This window comes from Argiope bruennichi, chromosome 4, assembly GCF_947563725.1.
Source record: "Argiope bruennichi chromosome 4, qqArgBrue1.1, whole genome shotgun sequence".
NCBI lineage: Eukaryota > Metazoa > Arthropoda > Arachnida > Araneae > Araneidae > Argiope > Argiope bruennichi.
Genome location: NC_079154.1, coordinates 10,190,280 through 10,208,701, shown reverse-complemented (window position 1 = coordinate 10,208,701; position 18,422 = coordinate 10,190,280). Strand labels below are relative to the sequence as shown.

The window sequence follows — 18,422 nt, the reverse complement described above, 5'->3', positions numbered from 1 at the left end:
TACCTGCCACTCTGATGGAACTGAAAGATGTCATTCAATTGGCCGTTAGTGGCATCGATGCCGACATGTTACACGCAGCTGTAATAGGCGTAGTTATGCGCCTCACTTGCTTAATACCTTGTGGTGGCGGTCATGTTAAGCATATTTTGCTTTAAAATAAAATGTACTATAATGTTGCTGTGCTCTGTTTTCCTGATTTGCATAAAACGTCTTGGTATGACCGTGTGAGCGCCATGTATCCGCATTTTTTAAATACATTTTTTAATGGGAAAAAGTGAAATCCAAAGGCTCTGTGAACATATTCCCACAAACTGCAATTTTTTTCGAGCATTACTTTTTTTATTACGATTTTTTGAAGTTTGCACGAATTTATGCTGCACCCGGTATAAAGAAAATCTGGTTATAATTACAATTTTATCTAGAACTTTTAGTAAATATTTAGGAATAAATGTGTATATAGCTGTTATGATAAAAGTATTAAATGTGCAAAGTAAGTAAAAGAAATATTATTAAGGTGAAAAAAATTCTTTCACACAATTTTTTATTTATTCTTAATATTAAAAGTACTATCTTTTCTTATTATACTAAAGTGAAAATTATCGTTTGCAATATTATATAATTATCGTTTGCGAACGAGAAAAACCATCATTGTATAAGAACAGTTTTTATGATAAAATTTTTTGGCTATAGAGCGACAGTTAATCAAGATGGTTCATAAGAGAACGTCAAAATAGGAAGAGAGAAAGTTTTGAAATGCTTTTATTTTATTTAGTGATGCTAAAGGCTCGTGAAGAAGTGGTATAAACTTGTAATTGCGTATAAAATTGCGTCATTGTATTTGTTAATCCCCTGTAATGATAATTTTTCCTTTTGCGGTTTCTTAATCGCCGGGGAAAAAAATGTCTCTGAAATTTAACATATTTTAATCTGAATTTTTGAAAACAGAAAAGTCTCCATATTCATTGCTTAATTGTCTACTATCTAAAAAAGATAATTTGATAGTAGACCAATATTCATTTATAAAATGTGCTGATATATACCAATGCTTTAAAAACTGGTATATGTTTGTGATCTTTTGCTTGTGATCTTGTTGTGAGACTGCAAATATAGAGTTCGATCAGAATTTTTTAAAAAAGATAAAGATCTGAAGAGTAACTGATATTTCTTATGAAATTATTTTAAAAAGTCAATCTGCTGCTTGTGTAATGCTAATGTAACTGCTAATTTTTCGCATATTATACATATTTTTTTTGCATATTCATATAAAAATGTAATAAATAAATTCTAAATATTTGATGGTAAATTAAATCGGTTTGAATTTCATTGCAACAATAAAACCTATTACCGAAAAAATAAGTTAAAAAAATTATCATAAAAAAAGGCAATTATTGAAATTTTAAAATAGCTCTCCAATCCAATTTGTAAATGAATGACTTCGCAAAGTAGCACAGGGAAACGCAAAAATCTCATCTTATTTTTAACTAATTAAATTTCTTATTAAAATTTCAGAAAAAAAATAATTGCGCCGAAATGCGCAATCCTATCTTTCTATGTATTGCTTTTGCCATATTTAATAGCTTCATGTTATCAAAGCTCTCGGCATCTAATTCGGACTCAAGATGATCTCTCCCGTACTCACGCAGAAATATTCTTCTTATTATTAATTCAGATCTTCCGACATATTTTTACTTCTATTTTACTGATTTTATAATTCATTGTTCTTTATCAAAATCCAAAAACCGTTTGATCACAACTGTGATCGATTTATTAATTGAAATGATTCTAGCAAACATATTTCCATTATAATAATATTTTCGAAGTAGGGAATATTTTTTATTAATAATTAAACTAGAGTTCCTTAAAGTTCTTTGAATATTGTTATTCAGTTTATTACTCAATTATTATATTCCGCATAAAACACTCAGTTTTTTGCCCCTAAAAATAACACTAGTTTCGGAGCAAAGATATTCAATAAGTGCAGATTCAACTGTAATATAATCTCAGTTTCTGATACAAAACAAAATCTTGCCGCGTCAGCTTTCTTTCCGCATCGAAGATTAAAATTTTCACTGAGTGGACGTCTATAAATTGTTTTTCATGCAAGAGGTTGCTTCTGGTATTTTATTTCTTTTCTCTAGTCAAAGAATGGTCAATGCCTGTTCTAATGGCACGTGCAGGCATTTCTATGTGTGTTAGTTTTACTTCATTCAATCTCTGATATGATCGCCAAGTTTTATGATACTTATTTTTATTAGTTATTTTATCTCACGTGGAAAAACGATGAACAAAACTTATTTGGGCGATTTCATAAATGAATAAAATGCAAAGTATTGTTTGTTAGGTGGCAATGGCAGATTATTATCATGAGTTTTCTCCTAGAGAAATATTTTAGTGCTTCTAGTTTATACCTGAGTAAGGTATAATTCGCAGTTGTTTATATTTTTATGTTTTCGTAATTATGGAAATGTGCTACAACAACACTGGACAAGCAAAAGGCATCTATAGTTTCCAGAAAACTACTTAGTTGTGAAAATGCAATGAAATGTTCTTCTGTAATATCAGAAAAATAGCAGGGGAAAAATACCATATTTGCAGTATTTGGATTACTCGACTTTAATATTATCATAAACAGTATGAATTTTTCATAGCAGACTTTTGCGAAAAAAGGTAAGCAGTTTTATTTTCGGTATTTTATAATCATGTGTATTATCATGCTTGGATATATAATAAACATTATAAGTCATGCCTTTTTTGCCAAAAAGTTATAGTCACAAATCTAATTCGTTAGTCCAGAAATAAAAATTTAAATAAAAAAATTAAACTTTGCTTTTATATTAATAAGAAATGTTTTCGTTTTTTTAACCAATTTTTAACATAATAATATCTATAAGAAATCACAATGACTTTAAATTGCTATGATAATAATACACAGTGATAAAATGGTTAAATGCAACTATTTTATAATGATAAAATGATTTAATACACTCTGTTGAGCATACTTTTAGAACTAGGGAATTAGGATTTGAGGCATAATAATTATTTGAATGATAGTAGATACACGTTAAGAAAGGACTTCAAAATTTGATTAGAATTCCAGGAAAAAAGGAATGTTTAAAGGAAATTATTCGGTAATTTTGGAGCATAGAAGATCTAATCGAAAAATATCAGACTCATATTGAGATGCGACAATATAAGATAAATTTCCATTCAAGTATTCTTCTTAGATCTAAAACGATTCTGCCGCGGTAGAAAATAGCTTGAAACGTCTTTTTAAAGGCTTTCATATAACTGGTTCGTTTATTATTCCAAATTGTAATATTTTAAATATTTACAGTCATTTAATTGTAAATCCCTCAAATGTACAGAGTATGTCTCATCTTTACTGAATTGTTATCATAGAACAGGTGATAATAAAATAAATTCTGATTGGTTAATAGATTGAAAAAAAAATTTATTAAAAGGATGGAAAAAATAAAAAATTTAACTATGCTTTTACTAGCATACAAAACAACAGCATCCTCTCACCTCTTACGAATTTGTTTAACTTCCCTATTAGATGACAAATCCTATTTGGAACATTTTTTTTATTTTAATACCTCTACTAATATAAGGGTACTTGAGATATTGAATCGTTTTTGTAATTTTTGCAATTTGTAATTTTGAAATTACTTAATGCGTTTACTTAATTGCTGATCAAATATTAAAAATATTGTAATTCGATGCGCGAATCAGACTCATCATTGTATAATTGTTTTTTACTTTTCAAACTCGCTTCTTATATACGGAAATAGCACGGAATCAAAATTTAATTTAATTAAAACTCGTTATTAAGTTTGAAAATATTATATCATAAGAAACTTAAAAATGTACACAATTTCTGATTTATAGAAAACAAGAAAGCAACTAAGAATTAAATTGCAAAATTTTATATTTAAAAAATTACATTGAGAGTCATTAATTAAAATAACTGTAAACATGTCTATTAAATAATCCATGTTTTTGAAAGGAATTTTTGCAAGAAATATTGAAGTTTGAATTTTTTTTAAAAATTCTGTCGGTTTTGATTAATAATTTGGTTTTTAACTTTAATTAAAAATAGTAAATAGTACTTTTATTTTATTTGACTTTTATCTTAATTAAATAGTACTTATATTTCAATAGTATTTTTACAGCAATGGCTTTTCAGAATCTTTTGTGTTGAAGTTTTAATGCAGGTGGATCTATCTGTGATTCTTTAAAGATATATTTTAAATTAAAATAATTTTAATGAATCAAAGCCAAGATCTGAGTAATCAAAATGAAATATCAACATGAACAAGTAATAAGCAAGATTCCGTTTATGTAGAATATAACAGGCTCTCTTTATAAGTACAAAACTTAGAGATAAAGTATAAGGAGTTTTAAATATAAGATATATATATCTATTGCCTTAGAAGAATTGTTAAAAAAAAGCTTTCAGAAAGAACCCCATTGGAGGGATATAATCACGAGTTCTATTTTCTCCTGGAATTCGGAAATCATGCGAATCGAATGGAAAATTTATTTTTCATCTTCGAACTCTTCCATCAAAATGGCGTTACACTGTCCAGCCACATTCTTTGACCACAAGACAAATAACTCGCAATATTTCAACAGAGATTTTTTTTCAATTATTCTTTCGTCTCAAGTAAATATGTCATCCTTGTCTATATAATTTTGAGCACAAAGCAGATATGACAAGAAAAAGACAAAGTTGAACTAAAACCTTATTCTTTTGTAAAGATACACCAATTTGGAATTCTTAGATTTTTGTTATCTGCTTTTATATCAAAACTGAATATAACTTTTCTTTCGAATTTTATCCCGTAGGGAACGAATCACAAATGTAGCAATAATATTTTGAAAGAGCAGTATTTTTATGTTCTTCAAGCAGATTTAATCACGGTTTCTAGAAAAACAAATACTTAAGTCTATCTATAAGTAAATACTAGTTTCTATCGGAAAAAATTTCCTATCTCTGTATCTTGGGAAAGCAAGCACTCTTAGCCAATGTGACCATATAGTTAGTTTCTCTTTTTATCAAAACATTAGAAGCAAAGATCTGAATGGTTTTGGTCAGTACTCGGATCAATAGAAGCATGTAGGTTCGCATTAACAGGTTATTTCTTTTTCTTGGGCATTCAATGGCTGGCTACATTATCATTATTTTTGTTGCTGAATGTTTTCTTTATCATTTAATGCAGTCTATTAGTTAGTTATACAACTCAGTTTAATGAGCTTATTATGCGAATACTTGAATGAATAAATATAATTTTCAAATTTGATATGAAATGTGTATTAGTTACGTAATAAAAGTATATAGTGGTGGGCTTTTTCACCAAGTCTAAAATAGTACAACTGATATCATCTGTTACGTTCTGTAAACCAAGATTTGTTTTGGTTTCAGAACGAATAGTTCTGTTCAAGTTTCAATAAAATAGGTACAACAGTACCTAAAAACTCGTATTCTTTACTCCAGAAATGATCGATATATTTTCATAATTTGTTTTACGAATTTGTAATATTATTTCACTGCATAAGTATTCTCAAAGTAAGGAAGGGAAGTTAACAGGCATTTTAATAGAGATTCAATACATACAAAATAAATTATTCCTAGACTTGGTGATAAATTTGGAATACATTTGGTGATTTTTTAATGAAAATATTAAGCCGGTATCTTTATTAGCAACCGAGATTCGAAGATCCTTCTAGAAAATTCTGCATCCTTTTGGGGAATTATAAAAGACGAGACACACATTAAAAGCGGTGACAAGATAAGTCAATACTTTCTCTATGTTGATTGCAGATTGAGTATCTAGTTTCACTTTCAGCGCTATTATGTTTTTCCTGTTTTTTTAATAACGATTTGCTATTTCCTTGTGTGTTGTGGTTTTATTTTATTAGTCCCGTTTTTCTGAACTCTTCTGCAGTTTTTTTGCTACTTGTGCTTTGATTTTTCTTGGAATGGAGGATCTTTATCTATGACCTAATTTCTTGAACTTCTCCTACTATACAACTATAGGACGATTTCATATCAATATTATTTCATAAGGTGGCTTCTTCGGGTAGATAAAGTGCACCGCCGAAGTTGCTTCTGTACTTAGCTTTCTTTAAAAATACACGTATTAAATCTGCTATTTTTGAATCATTCGGAATGAATTGATTTCAGTATCATTACTCAATACCAAATAAAGTATAAAGACTTAAAATTATATCAAATTTTATTCATTGTTTAACTGAATGATATTCTCTGAAATCTGTGAGAATAAATAATAATGCAGAGGACAGAAAATGGTTGTTTGACGCTGCAAAAAGATTCACAAAGCCCAATCTCATTTTTAGTTATTTAAAAAGATATTTTAAAAAATACTCAGGAAATGTTTTTTTCATATCTTGAACCAAAGACAATTTTTATTTGTCATCTTAAAAAAAATCTTCTATAAAAATGGCAAAACTATTTTTAATGTCACTTTTCTACCATCATATCAGTCAGATTTCAAAAAAGAGTTTTTAATCTAAGAAATAATATCGATTCAATTTATATATTTTTAAGGCCGAACATGCCCAAAGACTACAAAACTGAAATCATTTTTTTTATAAAATGACATCATTTTAGAGTTTTCTGATTTTTGTTGTTTTCTTATTTCCATACCAAACTAAATAATGTTTTTCTCTGTGCATTTCAATACGAATACCACCTCAAGAGCGAGCCTCAGACGAAAGCAATAAAACTCAGACGGAAAAAAACAAGTTCTACTCTTCAAGAATTAATAACGGTCTGCAGAATTGCAAATACTATAAATATTTCTAAAGATAAATACCAATTCCTAAAAGAATAATTTTAATTTACTGTATCTCATGAAAGCAATCGCTCTGGTCAGCTATGTCTATATAGTTAACCTTCTTTCATCAAAACATTAGAAGCTAAGATCTGAATGATTTTTATCAGACTTCTAATCAATGGAGGCATGTGTGTGTGAAAATTAGCAAACTATTTTATTATTTTTTTTTTTTTGCTTGGTGTTACTGTAGATATATTCTGTCTCTATTTTTATAATCAATGTCATATGTTATACTGGCTCTAGAGATGAATTTAAAGAGACTGGTTAGTTTGAGAATGTATGAATGAATGAACAACTTCCTGTAGTTGTTTGATCACATGTTTTTTTAAGTTATAGAAGATATTTATATACGACTAAGAGTTGTATAACTCACTTGTACAGAAATAATACTGGGAATAAGCTTTTTAATTATTTTGTAGGTTTAGATGGGTGTTTTTTTTCTCGTATTAATGTTTTTTGGCGAAGTATTCCATTTTTTAATTAGTTATTTTTATAATAAAGAATTCTCGAAGATTATCTCAAATATTGTTACGAAATTTTCCGGGTTCGTTTGAATAATGGAAGTTATATGGTGTGAAGAACGCTCAATCACCAGGCGGCAGTAGAAAATAAAACAACGACGTTTATTTACACGAAGACACACAGGACAGCACAAAGATGACAACTATATACCGCACAAAAGACGATTATCTTCAGCCGAGACGTGCAGCAACAACAGCATACATAGCAGCATATAACAAGACTCTCTACTGCAAACAGTAGCGCACAGCTTAGTTCAGCAGTAGCTTGACTCCGTCACTGCTCCGCTTATCCCTGGAAGACCAGTTCGACTACTCAATTCACAACTACTCGGAAGCGGCAGGACTGGTGCATGTTCGTTCTGACATCGTGAACCGAATGCCCTCCATTCGGTGTGGTACGAACGTTTGGAGGAAATGCCAGCTCAGGTGTCATTCACGTCATCTAGCCGATGTTCAAAATGACGAAGTCCATCCCAAAATAGCTCTCGAGTTGCTTCCAAACGGGACGTTACTATAACTAAACTTATTTTAGAATTCCCTTTTTTCCTCATCCCATAGAAGAGAATTTTATTAATAATGTTAAATGTTTTGAGTATTGACAGAATCAAACTAATCAAAAAGACAAATGTATTTTTGATTTCACATTTTCTCTTACTATAATATAATATCCACACCCTAATGAATGAAAGCGACGCTGCAATAATTCGCATTAGCTTTTAATGAAAACTAGAAATTACTAAATGCCATAATCATCTGTTCAGATAAAAGACACATTCATTTCAGTTTTTCAGCTTGTTTCATGGTGTTAAATTTGATAAAATTAAATTCGAACTAAGTAATATTATCTCATATCTATTGGATGCCATATTTGTGAATAATATACGCTAATGACCAATATGGACTTCCTAAAAGGTCTGTAGTCTTGATTGGCATTAAATATTTTATTGCATATCACCAAGTTTTTGTACTTTTCTTTTAATACTATCGGTTTCGAACTTGTTGAGCTTAATTTTTCACATGAATTTAGATAGTGGTAAATTTAAATATTTGGTAGCCGTGGCCAGCGGATAATATAAGTATTATAATAGTGAACGTAAAAATTATTCTTACCAATTATAGTTGAGGAAATCTTAGTAATAATCCTATATATATAATCCATTTAATATAATCCATCATGTATATAATAATCCTATTTTATAATTCATAAAATTTGTACCTTTTTGATGATTGATTTGTTTCAGAACTTGGTAACATTCGTTTTCATCGGATCAATGTACATCTTTTTTTAGCCCAGCACTCTAGGATAACTGAATTGTTCTGATCAATTATAACTGAAGAAGTCTAACAATAATACTAATATTTTATAATACATAAAATTTATTCCTGATTGCTGACTTATTTGTTTGACAACTCGACGAATAACATTTTTAATCGAAACAACATGCACGCATATCATCCTAGCTTAAAATAGCTGAGGGAAACTTAATTCATCCCGATATAATTAAATTCATTAATCATAAAAATTTGATTTGTCAGAAATTATCTTCTAAATTTAGGAACCATTTTTCCATAACGTTTTTGTTTTCATTTTAATATTTATATGCTGCTTCGCTTCCGGATACTGCGTAAACTGCTATTTTCTGTTATTGCGTATTTTTTCATATGCCTATAGTTAGTTCGTTAAGTACCCCAAGGGTTCATGTATCACCAATGGAAACCTCTGTTTCAGATCACAGAACTGTTAAAATGTGGTATAAATAAAATGAGCATCTTAAAAGATACACACAAATAATGCTATAACTTCAGAATTTAGACGGAACCAATCCGCAGAGTTGAAAGTAATTGGGACATAAAAGCCATAAAAAGGTAATAAAATGCCGCATTAGGAAGTTAATTGAAAATGAGTCTCGTGAATGTTTCGAAACAAGTGAAACTTGTCTCGGACACCCAATACCAATGCTTTATCAGTGCTTTCATTAAACCTTTTTTTGAAATCTTCCATTCAAGAGCTAAGGTGGAAAAAAGGCGGATACAATTTCTTTAGTGTCAGTCAAGACAACGTTGAAGAAAGAAATTAGAAAAAAGAAAGAAAGAAAAGGGGGGATAGGATTGAATGGTATAGATTTTCCCTCTTCTGTCTTTGACGAAATGTATAGATGTGTCAAGTGTCTTTAATGAGACTATTGAAGCCGAATCCTTCCTATTATCCCTTTCATAAATGGCGGGTAACCAGGGATAAATTGGAAAAAGTCATGAGGGGTTTCCACTTCTGGAGGAATTGGCTGGGAAATGTTAAATGAAGGATGGAATATTTCAATAGTAAAATAAAAGTTCTGTCTAATGTGACTGCATTGAGTTACATGAGTAGGTCAAACACATATGTATATATATATATATATATATATATATATATATATATATATATATATATATATATATATATATATATATATATATATATATATATATATATATATATATATATATGTATATATATATATATATATATATGTATCTGACACCCACTCTGAATACTAATGAATGCAAATTAAAAGAGTATTTTGTTATAGTAAATGCAGCCTTTAGCGATTAGCTGTTCGTCATAGTATTAATTCATTTTTCCAGCCAATCTTCATGAATTGCATCTTATCACAACAAAAAAGGTACTACTTTAAATTTGGAATATGAACATCGAATATTCTGATTAGTTAGCAATGCCCGCCAATGGGCGCAATCGGTCCACTTACTAATGCTTAGAGCTTTCTTTCGAGATATATCTCAAACATTAGGACAATGTAAGAGAGTCACCATTGATGATGCATGAACTTATTCAATTCAATTTAAGACATTCTGTTCATGAACTTATTCAGTTCAATTTTCTTCCATAGAAAATACATAGTGACGAATGTTTTTGAATAATTTTCAAAAGTGCAGGGGCTACGATGGCCATAAATGATGTGTTAGATTAATCAAAATAAAAATTTTTGAAATGGGTATAATCGTTAGTGGACTGAAAGGTTCTTTCACTTAAATAGTTATTTTAAATATTTAGATAAACTGATCATCTTTAGTGATCAGCTGATTCATCGGAGAAATTCCAATTAAATTATTTATATACATTTTCATGTCTAAGATTCATTCAAATTGTCAGGCATTAAAGTCGAGTTATTTTTATTGTTTTGCTCAAGCTTTACTATACTTCATCTACTCAGTACATGAACCTTTCTAAAGGGGACCAATACTATGATATCATGGTTCTAAAAAGGCGTAAAAGTCTGGTCCATTTATCTTCTAAATTTTTCGTGGTATTATAACTTCACATTTTTAACCATCTCGTGATTTTCACATATACTGAAGAAAATTCTTATTCCTTAGCCTTTGGCAATGATAGAAAATCACGCTATCAAACAATCAATGAAAGATGTTTGAATTTCAAGGCAACAATGTAATCTACTCCTGAAAATTAGGCAAGGAATATTTTCCTTAAAAAAAATTGCCAAAATTCAACAAAAAATTGTACGGCTATTAAATTAGAATCGTTAAAAGGATAATTTTTTAAAAAAAATTTAAAACTATTCAAAATGAATCTTTTACGGTAATATTTTAAGAGGTTATTGCAGGAAAATGCCAAAACTCAGCTTAATTTTTAATTAAAGTTTCAAAAAAGTCTCTTTGAGTTGCAAATTCGCATCCTCCAAAATATACATGGGCCAACATCGGTAGCTGTAGATCAAATAGTTTGGCCTGTGTAGTGCCAACACAAATACACACTTTTATTATTAGTATAGATTAAATAACAATTAATTTATAAGAATATTAAGATATTGCAGTATCATCGAGAAAACAAAACAGTGTATAGTTCCAGAATTTCAATGCATCAAAAAGTAATAAAAAAATGTTTTACTTATTTTTATAAATACTAAAGATAAAATAATATAAAAAACTAAAAAAGAAGAAAATTAATTTTAGTATGCCCTATGATTGTTTTGTGGAAGAAACAGTTTCTGATGGAGACTTCAAATTTATATATTTTACTGCATTTTTAACCATTTAATTGGTTTTGTTCAGGTATCATGCATGAATCGTGTTAACGTACTTTAAAGTTAAAAGTTAGGAACCAATCGTTCATTTTTAGACGTTATAATTGGATACAATGTTTATGTGAAATCCATTAACATATGAAATATTCTACTGACACTAATGTGAATTAAAAGCATAACACATTTTCCAAAACAAATTATATAATATAAATCATTGAAAAAATAAAATATCTAACTGTATTATGAATTCCTATATTGATTTTTACAATACAGTAAATGATTAAATCGGTAAACTATCGATTATACAGTCAGAATCGAAACCAATTTATCTGAAATATCAACAATGAATCGAAATTAAATTTCAGTGAGAATTTATTATTTTAAATTCTAAACACTAAAATTAATCACAAAAGAATTAAGGGAATTTCCAAGTATAACACACGTGCTTAAATCCGCATTATTTAAACAACGACGTTTGTTTGTTAACCTTGAGTGTTTGGCATTTGCTTCCATTCCGAAAGTCATTAGTTCGATTTTGATATAAAGGTTCACATTAACTTTCTAAGGTCAGATTTAAAAAAATAGCCTTGAGACTGTTGTTTTATTCAGCATATTTTTAGCGTAAATATTTCTGTTTACATGAGTGATTTGGCTTGGATATGCACTCTATCGTATTCGTTATGAGAAATATAAATATACTGTTATATCTTGGTTATACAATTCGTCATAGCAATTCGTATTGCATATCTTTTTATGACAACAATACTTGCTTATTCTTATTTTATATTAGAAAGAGATAACCAATGAACATATATGAGCTAAATAAGATTTTCTGCGGGTTTTGTTTTTTTTTTTTAAATTTTACTGCTATATATAAACATTTTACAAATGCTTTTACCTTAACATCTAAGTCACTCTGATTATTTTCTGACGCCTGTTAGAATACGATTGCTGAAATTTTGACTATCTTTCGTGAATCTCCCGTACCACATAAAACTCACGTCTTAAAAAAAACCCAGATCACCTTTTTAACAGAAGATTCTTCACTGGTAAACAACAAGCTATAAGGCGTTCAAGTATTTTTTTTTCTGGTTTTGGCATCAATGCTGCGAGTCTATTCTGCATGGTGCCTGCTGATAGTTCAATACAGAAACTTAAAAATCCTATTAAAGGTGAAAAGTTATATGAATTCCTAAGAAGGAAATAAAGAGATATGTTTCTACTGATGATTATCCTGTTCATTTAATGATGTATATTTCATATATATATAGATATAGATAGAAATATATAAGGAAATAATAAAGTAAATCATCAATGCTATTTTTTTTATTTGAACATTTTTGTTGTTGTTGTTGCTGTTGAGCTGCGATGGCCTGATGGTAAAGTGTCGGCTTCGACCCGATTCCATTGAAGAACCGTGGTATAAGTGGGTCTGGTGCATGTTAAATCCATCGGGTCCAAACGTCCTTCCGCTGGTATGGTGTGGAAGTTTGAAGAGGGGGTGTCACTCAGGTGTCGTCCTCGTCATGTGACCGTGGTTCAAAATTACAAGACTCGTCCCAAAATGCGTTAAAACTGGACGCAAATATAACTAAACTTAACTAAGCTAAACTTGAAAAAAAATACATAATTCTAAAATGCTTTCAGAAATTTTCCATATATGTTATTGAATTAACAATGAGACCTGTCTTGTATATAAATTTCCATCTAGAGTGCTTTCCCCTTCACTTTATCATATATTCTCACAATACGGCATATTTTGTGTTTAGCTCCGTCATATTGAAAAAAATAGAATATGCATTTCTGAGTAATGTCTCTTCCTATAGAAAGATTTCAACAGATTTACGATACTAATATCAAGATCTCGTGCTAAATGCATAGCATTTCACTGCGTTTTCCGGTAATTGTATTCAAGTACGCGGACAGAGTACCATTGCACTTGAACTAGTACAAAAGAGTAGTCATACTTGACAGACTATCATTGTACAGAGACTGTCTAGCTGGTGTGGTGTGGAAGTTTGGAGAGGGCGTGTCACTCAGGTATCGTCCTCGTCATCTGACCGCGGTTCAAAATTACAAGACTCATCCCAAAATAGCCCTTTTATTGCGTTAAAACTGGACGCAAATATAACTAAACTTAACTAAGCTAAACTTGAACATTTTTTTTCACCTTCAGAGTCAGACAAAATTTCTATTTCACAAACAATGTTTGATATACTTTTTTTAACAAAGAACCTGCGGAAAACACTCGCACACAGTAAATAGTAAAGATAGAAACATTTGTTTTCTTTTGGTGAAATAGAAAGAGGAAATAATTTTATATATGTGAGATGCGAATTTACATGCAAAAAGTAAGATTCAACTTAAGAATTTGTCCGAAATCCTAATGCTTTACCCTGTAGTGCATTTTCTTTTCCAAATAGGTAATGGGCAATTGATATTAAAATTCAATTAGCTTCGATCATGTAATTATTACTATGAAAGCCTAAATAAAACCATTATAATATATAAATTTATACTATAGGAATATGGATTGTAAACTTGAAATTTTGTCTAATATGCATGTTACGTATTTCTAAAAACGAAATATAATAAATTGTTTAGTCCGTTAATAATGGAAATGAAATCGAGGCCAAATTTAACCATATTTAAAAAGAATTCCCATTAATATTATGTTACAATTTCTTTCTATCTTTGTTAAATACTCCAAAAAAATTTCCTCGTTTCCAATCCATCTTTTACTTACAAACAAAATCGCTCGAAAACTATAATTTCATATTTTGTAACTCTTTGGTTATATCATATCTGAGTCCTTTTAGAATTATATCACAAACGTTCTACTGAATAAATCATTTTTTTGGATATATTATATTTGAATCCTTTTAAAATTATATCACTAACATTCTACTAGATATGTCATTTTCTCGACATAACATATCTGAATCTTTTTTTTAAATTATATCACTAGTATTCTATTAGATATATCATGTTTGAATCCTTTTAAAATTATATCACTAGTATTCTATTAGATATATCATGTCTGAATCTTTTTAAAATTATATCACTAGTATTCTATTAGATATATCATATCCGAATCCTTTTAGAATTATATCACTAGTATTCCATTGGATATATCATGTCTGAATCCTTTTAAAATTATATCACTAGCATTCTATTGGATATATCATATCCGAATCCTTTTAGAATTATTTACAAACATTCTACTCGCAGCATAAAAACATATATATATTGTTCTCTACATTTGCAAAACTCCATTTATTTCACATTTTTAAAAACCATAACATTTTGAAATCAATTTACAGTTTATTTCATTATAAAATATCATTTTTCTCATTCCTACATATTTCTCCCAGGGTTTAAAAAAAATCCCGCTCCTATAAGTAATATAGCTCTGTCACCATTTGAGCACTATTAACCCATTATATGGCGGCATATGGCCTGCTAACAGCAGGAATGACTCTCTTCCCTTTTTCTTGACCTTGGTTTCCTTTCTTTATCAAAGATTAATCCCTCCTAATCTTCAGAAATCCAATATCGAAAAACAATATCGAAAGTTACGATACTCAAATGCAACATAAAGGAAATCTAAGACATGTGGAAAAAGAGAGGGAAAAATTCCCTTCAACTTTCTTTAACCGTTACGGGTTTTTATTTTTTCCCTCCTATTGTTTTTCTGCCACGCTTTCTGAAGTTGCCCGGTGTTTAAGACGTTACGGAATCGAAATGAGCCAAACAAGAAAAGAATATTGCCGGGGCTTAATATTCGATATCTGTTTGAGCTCAGTTAAAGTTTCCTAGTATTGGCGTTTTCTTAAATATATTTTTGATGCTACACGAAATCGTTTGAAGAATTTGATTCAATGGAAATTGTATTTTATTATTATTTGAGTAACGTTTGTAGCGTTTTTTGTGGATTTTTTTACGAAAAAAATCTAATAAAAGCCACAGAAAAATAGCAGGCGAATTTTAAATCATAATTTTTCATGGTTCTTTTTATTTATAAAGCAGCAATAATGAATATTCATCTTTGAACAAAAAATGTATGCATGTTGTTATCAGTTAGATTTGATTCTTATCGCTTTATTGTTGTTGCTTCTTATTACTTGAAGAAATTTATTTGATAAAATATTTATTTTAGCATCATTTGTATTATATTTGTAGGAAAATCAAGTTAAAATAAAAATTTTATGAAAACAATCCTTTACAACCTACACAGATGCATTTGTTCTAGGCATATCTTTTTATTCCTTTGCTGTTATTTTTAACAGTAAAATAGAAATATTATTTTACCATCCATCTGAAGGTTACGTAAATATTCTTCAGCCATTTCCCCCCGTTACACCTTGAAGTATGCTAAAAAGTAAGCATTATGCTTTGGATTGTGCTAAAAAAAGCTTTATTCTTTCAATTTGCAAATTTATTCGATAGAACATATGTAGTGTTAATAAAAATTATATTTATTTATGTTAGAGATTTGTAGAAGTTCTTGAAAAGCATAGTTATGACATTAAAAATAATATGACATTAATTTAATACTTTGTCAAAGATGTATAGGGAGAGACGATAAACAAAGAAATAGCAATTAACTAGACAGTTTTTTCGTATAATAATTTATAGAATGTAATGTAATTTAATAAGACACTATAACTATAAAGTTTTTTACTACATACGTTTCATGTTTAGAAGTATAAAATTTTTATGCAGTTTACTTTTAAAAAAATCATGAAATTTAAATGAATCATATTTCCCTTTTTTACAAACCATACAAATGTTTTACGGTGGCAACGAAATCTCTACATTTTTTTTTATATATTGTTGACTAACAGTTCTGAATTTTTAGCACATGTACATATATTAGAATATGAAAACTTTAAGCACATTTTTAAAAAAAATAATTTCAAACCAAATGCTATATTTTTAAAAGTTATAATTTTAACTGTACCAGGTATTTGCATTTAAAATTTTCCACTAAACTTTTCATTAGTGTCATATAAATATACATTTGAAACAAAACTGGGTGTAATTTTATTTCATTTAAAACATAATTTCTTCATACACTTTTTTATATCAAATATACATTATGCATCATAATTTTATGTTTTTTTACTACACAGAATTTTAACAATTAAAAAAAACTGAAAGATAAATTGCAATTTCATGTTTATTTTAATATATAGTAGATATCCTATTTTTTAGCTACGTATTTATTTTATACATTTCAATTATTTTTCTTCATTAAATAAATATTTTACATTTCAAAAAAGTATTCTAAAAAAAAGATTACTTTTGAAAAAATTTACAGATACTTTTGAGAAAGTATACACACTCCTCTGTATTTATTCATTTTAAGTAACAACTGATGTTTTAGTGCTGTATTATTTGAAATAAATATATATAATTCAAGATAAAATTTTAGGAAGAAAAATTCATGTTTTGCTCATTTTGGCAATTTATATTCAAAATTCTGTATATTCAAATATGTAGAGTTAAGTTGTTGATATTTAAAAATAAAAAATGTAGATAAATAACTCTTGTTTTTGAAAAAGTGTCAAAATAGAATATATATAAATAAAAACCGTTTTGCTTCTATTTATTGATTCAGAACACAATAAATTGATCAGTTCAAGCACTGGTTTGACGCATTTCCGACAAAAAATAAAGGAAGTTAAAGTTTTTTTTTTCTTTCAAATAAATCAAGTCAACCTCGATACCGTAAAATGTCGCTATGCTATAATGAATATGACGAATGTTTCACCAAGCACAATGTTGTTTTTCATTATGCGCTTTTTTTTTTTATCGAAGTGTATCAGACCATTCATTTCTTTAAATAAAATCATATTGAACATACTCAAAGTTCTCCAGCTTTTTGCTTTCATATTGGTTTGAAGGATTCCTTCTTTTTTTCTTTTAACTATTTCTTATAAATATTTCAAAATATCTTGTATAGTTTTTGCTTTGATAAATTAATTATTTTTAAACTAAACCCACTAATTGAACTCTTATTTCTACACAATCACGTATCTATTACTTTAATTATTTCTGCCAAAATATGACTTCATACAAGTTTTCGTAAATAGAATAATAAATGAAAAACTAACTTCCATTCCCTTTTTGTATTTAACTCGTGTATTTAATTAATATAGGTTTACACGTACACGTAATTTCATATAGGTTTTCTTAGTCAGAACACTAAATGAAAAATTAACTTTTACTCTTTTTTTTTTCACATTTTGAACTCGTATAATTAATTCATACAGATTTACACATACGCGTAATTTCATATAAGTTTTCACAATCAAAATACTAAATGAAAAATTATCTTCAAATCTTTTTTTTTTTTTTTTTGACTTTCACATTTGGTTCTCACATATTTCCCCATTAGGAGATTTGTTTGGACATATTGCATGAAAAACGTTGTCTTGGTGCAATGCAACCGATAAAAACGAAAATAAAATTTAAAAAAAAACAACGTTTCAAATTATTTTCCATTACCAATTGCCGCTGAATTATTATTCATGATTTTTTTTTCTAATAAGAACTTCGAAAACTTCTATTTGAAGGAGACGATTTTCTGCAATCGCAAAATTCAAGCAATTATTTATACATTTTTCCTATTTTTTCATGAGATCTAATTACCTTTGAATTCTGCAATATTTTAAAGAATTCGATTTTCATTTTAATCATAATAATGATTACATAAATAAAAATATTTACTATTTTTCACTTTGATGAATTATATGAATGAACGCGATATTGGAAAGCGAATATAAATTTTGGTCTTAACATAAATAAAAACACGGCAGAAAAAAATAATTTATAATAAAAATTAATTACAATAAAAATAATTTATAATAAATTTCATTAATCATGTGACACAATGATCTTCACAAAACATGCAATTTAAAAATGACGCTATTTTATATATTCCCTAGCATACTAGAAAAAATTAAATAGAGAAAAAGCGTCATTTTATAATGATA

At 28.4% G+C, this 18,422-nt stretch overlaps 1 long non-coding RNA gene across 1 annotated transcript in view; it reads left to right on the top strand.

The window, feature by feature from the left end:
• Positions 1-2,427: 2,427 nt before the first annotated feature.
• LOC129966929 (uncharacterized) overlaps positions 2,428-18,422 on the top strand; it is a 139,510-nt gene continuing 123,515 nt past the window's right edge. Inside the window, exon 1 of the long non-coding RNA XR_008784316.1 lies at positions 2,428-2,667. This is a non-coding gene — a long non-coding RNA (uncharacterized LOC129966929). The remainder of the gene's footprint in view (positions 2,668-18,422) is intronic.